General features: G+C 35.8%; 1 long non-coding RNA gene across 1 annotated transcript; it reads left to right on the forward strand.

Moving 5' to 3' along the window:
* LOC107634453 lies at window positions 7485-8196 on the forward strand. The gene is made up of 3 exons (XR_001618908.2): window positions 7485-7646; window positions 7853-7936; window positions 8045-8196. It is a non-coding gene; the product is annotated as an uncharacterized LOC107634453 (long non-coding RNA).

The raw sequence follows: 8792 nt of genomic DNA on the forward strand, positions 1-8792 counted from the left end.
GGATTTCATAGAGTTAAGCTTATAAGATAGTGAGAAAGTGAGTATAAATGTTAATTTTCTAGGTCTGATAGAAAATTTCAGTGTTATAACATAGTATTGAAGTAGTATATTTGGTTGTTCTTGTTGATGAACAGATAGAAGATATTGTGCTGTGTGAAGGTGTTCAGAAGGGCCTCCAATCCCTAGATTGTTGTTTTTTTGCTAAAAAGCAAACTAGTGTAAGCGACATATACACTCTAAATGTATTTTTTTTTCTGCTGAAAATTAAACTGTTTGATCATCTTGTATATTTGATTAAATAGTTTAGTATAATATTTATCTAAATCTTAGTTATTTTCATTTTCATGTGAATAAATTCTTTTAAATACTATCTAAGAAATGTGATGGATATACTATTGTCCTATCTCTTGGTTTTTAACTTTTGCATACATATTCCATCTATGAAATCTAACTTATTATTTTGAATTATAAGGATGAAGTACTCATTCAGGCAAACCAATCACTAAGGATTGTTTCAAATCTTGTTGTGGCTGGTGTGCTAAGTCTTAGTGGGAAAATGGATGAACTTATAACTGAAATTCTTCTATTCATTGGCTCTGTTCTAAGCTTGAAATCCTCTGAACTCATAGACTTGACAACAAAGGTATGTATTGAAGCACTTTATCTATCCATTGAAGCAACCTATGCTATAATATAATATATTTTCCTTGAGTGACACTCTGAATTCATTTTTTTATGTTTTTAAAAGAGATGGAAGGTTGCACACACATAGACACACACACACACCTGTACTAAGAAATTAAACACCAACACAATGGAATCTTCTTTTTCTTTTTCTGTGTGTTTGTGTAAAATTAAGAAGAAGAGAGGAAGCTAGTATGATTATATATCTCCAAAGGCTGTTGTTAGGTTCTGGATATCCTTGGAAAGGTCTCTTAGCATTTCCTTAGTAGCAGATCTCTTAGCATTTCCTTTCATTGTGCTGCAACTTACATCAATACTAAAACTATGTTGCAAATTGCACACTAGCTGACATTTTAACCCTTTCTTTTGTTTTTTCATGTGACATTGTAGAACACAAATATGATAAGACTGCATTCACCACAAAGAAAGACTGCATTCATCACAGAGAACTCTCATGGTCTTCAGCCACCAGAAACAACCAATCTTTTTAATGACAAGAATAGCTACAGGGAACTTTCAGAGATTGCTGAGCAAGCAAAAAGATGTGCTGATGTTGCAAGGTAAGCTTTCACTTTAGTTCACTACACTTGTATTATATAACGTTGATTAATGATTGAATAAAAGAAAGTCTATAGAGAAGCCATCGGAACCTCAATTATTTATATTTAGATCTTTCTCAATGTACTCCTCATAGTATACGACTTATGTTATTCTAGCTAATAAATCTTTCTCATTCAATGGATCATGTGTCTTAGTTGTATCTTGAGATCTTCAAAAGGAACTGTACACTGTAATAAGTGTCTAACAAAAGCATTTAACTTGAACTGACCTTCACATGTTCCAAACATTAGTTTTTTATATATATTTATTAAAATATTAAAAGTTCATATTATATCTTAAGAAACTTAAATAAAAGAATTCTTAAATTTTTGTGACGAACAAGATTTTTACCAGTAAAGAATTTTATAAAAACAGTCGCATTGTAGATATAGTCTCTAAACCAACAGAAATCCTTTCGTACAAACGTTTTTGTTGTCACAAGTAACAAACCCCTTTAAAATTAATAACCGAGTATTTAAACCTCGGGTCGTCTTCTCAAGGAACTGCAGGGAAGTATGTTCTTATTATTGGTTATGAAGATTGTAGAATTGGGGTTTCAAGAATGAGGAACAAGTAATTTAATGACGAGTAAATTAAATGGCAATTAAAAATAGATAAATAACTGTAAAGCAAACTTTTGGTAAGGTATGAGAAATTAGAGGTCTTATCCTGGCTATCCTTATCAATGATGATAATAATTGAATCGTAATTCCACTTCATTAGCCTTTACTAATATAAAGGAAGGTCAAGGGATTAATTGGTTTGATCTTCGGATCTTATTTATTTCCTAAGAAAAGATTGAGATTATTGAAGTTCAATTCAATTAACAAGATAACAATTATCAATTGTGTTTGAGTTTGACAACTCCTGAGTTACTGATTTCTTAACCAAAACCAAAAGGAGAAGTAAATCTACTGGAATAAAAATATCTTCAGAGTAAAAGCAACAATAGCATAAATAAAAGAAATCAATATTAAACTGAAATACCTCAAATAACATTTAATAAAAGAGTGATCTGTAACATGAAAGATAGAAAATAAATAAAATATGGGTGTTAATGCCAGATAATAAGGGTCTCAATTACATGGAAGCTTCAACATGTATGTGAGAAAAACAATAGAAGCACATGGCATACCAATGGTGCAAAATTTGCAACAATGGGGAAGAGAGTGAGGAAAGAGAGATAATATAAATTCATGTCAATACAAAAGTAATACAGATATAAAAAATTGGCATTGATTTAAATAATATTACTCAATCAGAATTAAACAAGTCACTAAGCATCAAGAAAATACCAGAAAAGATGTAACAGTGGAATAGCAACATTTGAACACCAATGGTAAAATAATAAAAATATGCAATGAATGAAAGTATGCAAATAAATTAAATAAAATAGAATGAAAGATAAGAAGAATGAGAAGGAAAAGGAGGGAAGAAGAAGTAAGGAAGAAAGGAGGGAGGAAAAATTAGGATTAGGGAAGAAAAGACAAGAGATTTGGCAAATTAGGATAAGTTGTGCGGCGCAAGCGACGCGGACGCGTGGGGCACGCGGTCGCGTGACTTGCGCTTAAACTGATTGACGCGGTCGTGTCAGCCACGCGGTCGCGTGACCCGTTTTATGCCACTGGCGCGAGGGCGGCCTCGCACCCGCACAACTCTCTGTTCAAAATCATATTAGTGCCAAATTTTAAGTGACGCGATCGCATGGGGCATGCGATCGCGTGAGTGGGCTTTTAAAGGAATATGACGTGGTCGCGTGGGTCACGCGACCGCGCGGGAAGGATTATGCATTCAGCACCAATCCAGCACCACTTTCGCACAACTTTCGGGTGTGCACCACCTTGACGTCGAAATCTTGGTCACGCGGCCGCGTGGGGCATGCGGTAGCGTGGGAGGCCATTATTCCCATATGACGCGGTCGCATCAGCGATGCGGTCGCGTGGGACGATTTGTGCCATTGGCACCCCTCCAGCCACGCTCTCGCGTGACTTTCTGTTCGTTTTCTTTTCTTTCCTCTGCATTGGTGACGCGGACGCGTCAGCAACGCTGCCGCGTCGCCTGCGTGCTTCTTTTTTTTTTATGCAATATGTAGAATGCAATGCTTAATGTGAATGCTATGAAAACTTCCAGGTTCAATGAAAATTAAAATAAAATAAAAACAAACAACATGAAATAAAATTGAAAAAGAAACAATCATACCATGGTGGGTTGTCTCCCACCTAGCACTTTTAGTTAAAGTCCTTAAGTTGGACATTGGAAGAGCTTCCTGCTATGGTGGCTTATGCTTAAATTCATCCAGAAATCTCCACCAATGCTTGAAATGCCAATAGCCTCTGGGGTCCCAAACTAGGCATGTAAAGCTTCTGAGCAGCTTTAAATAGAGTCTCAGGCTCCCGGGGTGACAAATGTTAGAATAGAATCCATGATCCCAAGCCTTGTTTTTAAATCCGCCTCCGTCTTGATCTATATTTTTCCATCCGGGCGGTTTAGAAAGTTGATTCTCACCATAGTGACCAAACGTTTTCCGAGATCCATTCGATTGAACATGATACCAATCCGTGCACTTCAAGTTGAAGCGTGGAACCTTATTGAACCTTGTGCACCAGCTCTGAGTGCGAGCCATTTCCCTCTTACTCTTAATGCTGCAGAGAGCTCTAAGCTGGCCATCTGTTTCAAGTAAACCATATTCAAGTGAATAAATAAAGTTAAAGGTTAAGGATTGTACCCACTTGAAGCTTGTATTGGGCGGTAATGGCCTTGGGGTAGGTGTTTCTGGTGGTTCTGTAAGTTCTACTCTCTTGTGCTCTTCTATGAATTCCTGCACTTCCTTGTAAGGTTCTTCAAATACATCTGAGTCCTGGTCAAAGTCTTCTATGTCTTCCTCATCACTTGAGTCATAGATTGGAGGTTGAGAGAAATCTACCTCCGCGTCATCTTCGTATTCACTTGGGAAAGATTCTTCGATCTCAGAGAATTCACTTGCGGATGCAAGTTCATTACTAAGAGAGCTAGACTTGTGACTATCATCATCAAGGGAATTTGTGTCCTGGGTTATTCCGTCTAGTTCTTCATAAACGACTTGCCTTGGGGGTTGTGCACTATCCTCCTTAGCATCAACTGTAACGTCCTTGACGGAGTTCTCCTCAACTCTGGATTCCCATGGAGGTTCAGCGTCTCCTAGATCTTTAACCAACAATTCTTCTTGTACAATGACAGCTTCTTCTACTTGTTCTAGTACAAATTCATGCTCTGTCTTGTCCACTGGAGTTTCTAATATTTCCTTCATGCTACGCTCTTCATTAGATTGTCCACATGGGGCTGTGGTTGGTCCTTGAATGTTCACGCGTCTAGAAGCTAATTGAATTACTGCTTGCTCCAGTTGTCGAATAGTTGTTTGAAGTTTATTTACTGTTTTCTTGAGGCAAACTTCTGATTCTCGGGGTGATGGATTTGGATATGACACATAGGGAAGTGGTGGTGCTTGGGAGTGATTGGATTGGAACTGGGATAGGAAAGGATCATATGGTGGTGAATGGTGAAGAGAAGCTTATGAGTGTGGTGGTTCGAGGTTATGTTGAGAGGTTGGTCTATAGGCACAGGGTGGGGCTTGTTGGTAGTCACAAGGTTGTCCATCATATCTTTCAGCTGGGTATGCATTGTAGAATGGTCGTTGTCCATGATATCTTGGAGGGTGTTGTTGCCTAAAGGGTTGATTAGATCCTCTTGGATCCATCCATCCTTGATTGGTCTGACCTTGATGCATACTCCTGCTGTAACTTCTATTTCCTTCAACAAAGTTAGAACCAAACTCAAAGCGAGAGGGGTAAGAATTCATGGTAGCAAATAAAAGTAAAAAGGAAAAACAAAAATAAATAAACAAGCAAAAGAAAATATTTACAATAACCAATAATAAGGCACACGTTAGCAGTTTTCCGGCAACGGTGCCATTTTGACAAATAAGATTTTTGCCAGTAAAAAATTTTATAAAAACAGTCGCGTTGTAGATAAAGTCTCTAAACCAACAGAAATCCCTTCATACAAACGTTTTGGTTGTCACAAGTAACAAACCCCTTTAAAATTGATAACCGAGTATTTAAACCTCGGGTCGTCTTCTCAAGGAACTGCAGGGAAGTATGTTCTTATTATTGGTTATAAAGATTGTAGAATTGGGTTTTCAAGAATGAGGAACAAGTAATTTAATGACGAGTAAATTAAATGGAAATTAAAATTAGATAAATAACTATAAAACAAACTTTTTGTAAGGTATGAGAAATTAGAGATCCTATCCTGGCTATCCTTATCAATGATGATAATAATTGAATCGTAATTCCACTTCGTTAGCCTTTACTAATATAAAGGAAGGTCAAAGGATTAATTGGCTTGATCTTCGGATCCTATTTATTTCCTAAGAAAAGATTGGGATTATTGAAGTTCAATTCAATTAACAAGATAACAATTATCAATCGTGTTTGAGTTTGACAACTCCTGAGTTACTGATTTCGTAACCAAAACCAAAAGGGGAAGTAAATCTACTGGAATAAAAATGTCTTCAGAGTAAAAGCAACAATAGCATAAATAAAAGAAATCAATATTAAACTGAAATACCTCAAATAACATTTAATAAAAGAGTGATCTGTAACATGAAAGGATTCATAAAGTAACTTGCAAAAGTAAATAAAAGGAATATTGAACCTGACCAAAAGAGATAATCCTGAAAGCGAATAAAAATCCTAAATCTAAATCCTAATCCTAAAGAGAGAGGAGAGAACCTCTCTCAAAGCTAAATCTAAATCATGGAAAGTAAAAATTGGCGAGCTCCCTTATGAATGGATGCATTCTCCCACTTTATAGCCTCTAATCTGTGTGTTCTGGTCTAAAAACTGGGTCAAAAGCAGCCCAAAAATCGCTCCCTGCGATTTCTGTTACGTCCAGGTCGCGGGCAAGTGACGCGGAGGCGTCGTCCATGCGGCCGCGCGGGTTGAGGTTCGCAGATGCGACGCAGACGCATTATTCACGCGTTCGCATCGCCTAACTTCGGCGCAGCTATGGCATATTATATATCAAATCGAAGCCCCGGACGTTAGTTTTTCAACGCAACTGGAACCACATCGCTTGGACCTCTGTAGCTAAAGTTATAGCCGTTTGAGTGAAGAGGTCAGGCTGGACAGCTTAGCAGTTTCTCCAACTTCTTGTATTCCTTCCACTTTTGCATGCTTCCTTTCCATCCTCTGAGCCATTCCTGCCCTGTAATATCTGAAAACACTTAACGCACATATCAAGGCATCTAATGGTAATAAGAGAGGATTAATAATAAGCAAATATAAGATCAAAGAAGCATGTTTTCAATCATAGCACAAAACCAGGAAGGAAAATGTAAAACATGCAAATAGTATGAATAAGTGGGTAAAGAGTTGATAAAAACCACTCAATTGAGTACAAGATAAACTATAAAATAGTGGTTTATCATTTTGCTTGGCCTTTTCTTTCTTATTCAAAATCCATACCCTACCATAAATTGCTATGCCTCTAACTTCATTATTGTATCCTTATTTGTCGACTAAGGGGGGACAAATCATTTAATATATATACATCGAAAATCTACACTTCATAGATAAATATTTGTTACTAAATTAGTTTCTATTAGTGTTTAACAAACTTTTTAAAAGAAGGATATTGTTGTTTTAAAATAATACAATAAAGAATCATATAATCCCTTTTATGATTAATAGTTGCATTGTCTTTTGTGTGAAATTGTGAATGAGTAGAGTGTTTACTCGTGAAAATCATATCATATGTTTGAAAAGAAAAAGGTTTAGCCTTGTAGAACATAAATAGACCACTACAGCTCAACTTAAACATTTTTAGTTGAGCCCATGTGAGAAGAGTTGAAGGATTCACACTTTAAGTAGAAAGGTATCAATGATAATAGCTCAATCGAATCAGTGTATAAGATTGAGCATGTCTCTACTATAATTACTTAGCTTAGTCTATAAATATGTATACTGTGATACATATCAAAGTTTGAAAGGATAATAAAATATATTCAATTCAGGTTTCATATATGATTCTTGCTCTTTGATTCTATTTCTTATCATCCAAAAAATCGTCTTCATTGTCTTTTTCTTCTTGCAATTTAAGTTGTTACCACACCAAGCTACATGGACTTATTGAACTTAAGGTACATCATCAAGAAATATATCTCTAATTCTGAGATAACTAATTTCCTCCCTCTATTCCCCCAATGTTTTTGTTATTTGTTTTCTACACGCTCTTCATCATCTCTTTTGGTGCAGGAGAGAGGTGTTGATGCAGCTGACTCGATCTCATTCATGCTGGAACTTAGTTTTCATGTCATTGGGGAGGTAAGATATTACTGGTCCTTGGTGCTTGGTAAATGGTGGGAATTTTCTCGCATAAGGATAATATTATGGTAATCTGTATTAGTTGAAAAACTAATGGTCTAATTAGAAACATTTTTTTGTCTTGTTGCTTTCCTTCTATAACAGTATTCCTATTATATGTAACTGTAGTGTAGCAGGACAATGATGCACTTCTTTCCAATGTATAGGCATATAATATAAACTCATTAACCGATTTCCAGAGGAGCATAATTAGGGATCTAGTAGACCTTGGATTGGTCAAACTTCAACAGGTTACAATGTTTCTTTGCTTAATTTTGGAGATAATATCAATAAATTCGTATGATTTTAACTCAGCAGTAATTGCCTTATTTTTTCTTCTTTTTGTTGAATGCTTATAGGGTAGGAAAGAAAGTTAGTTTATACCTATGAAATTGGCAACAAATCCTTCAGTGAGCTTGGCTAATTCGTCATCTAAAAAGGAGGTTTCTTCTTTTTCCTTGGATTGATTTATTTTGCTAGAAATTTAGTAAATTGGCCTTGTTTCACTGTATGGTTTCCTTTTGGGAGTCCCCTCAGGGCTTTATAATAAAGTTTGACTCTCCATATATTTTGGTATTAAAGTATATGATTGTACTTTGTTATGGCAGGTATACTTTATTTTGGATAATGCTACTACTTAGCAAGTTTGCATTCAGCTACTATGTGGAGGTATTATGTCTACAAATTTTACTACAGTTCCTCTTTTACCCTCCTTTAATTTAAGAAGCTCATGGTTCTTGCTTTCTAAAAAGAGATGTGATTCTCTATGTAACGATTCTTTTATAAAAAATTGTTCATGCAAACGAGACTACTTCCTGAATGCAAAATGCTTTAAATAATATGCTTTATTTTTATTCAAGCATTCCAATTCACTCAAATTCCAATTCGGGTTTTAATTCTATTTCAGTCAGGAGATGTTAAGATTAACTTTCAATGTGGAGCTTGATGATGCCAATGCAACTTAGTTATCTATTAATATTTTAGATTATCCTATCTTTAAGTGCTAAGTGTAATTTGTGACATTCATGTAACATTGGGATGGTCATCTTATTTTTTTGGGTATCTTTTTATTAAGACAGTGAGCTATTGGCCAATGATGTTGAAAAA

This window comes from Arachis ipaensis, chromosome B03, assembly GCF_000816755.2.
Source record: "Arachis ipaensis cultivar K30076 chromosome B03, Araip1.1, whole genome shotgun sequence".
NCBI classification, from domain to species: Eukaryota; Viridiplantae; Streptophyta; class Magnoliopsida; order Fabales; family Fabaceae; genus Arachis; species Arachis ipaensis.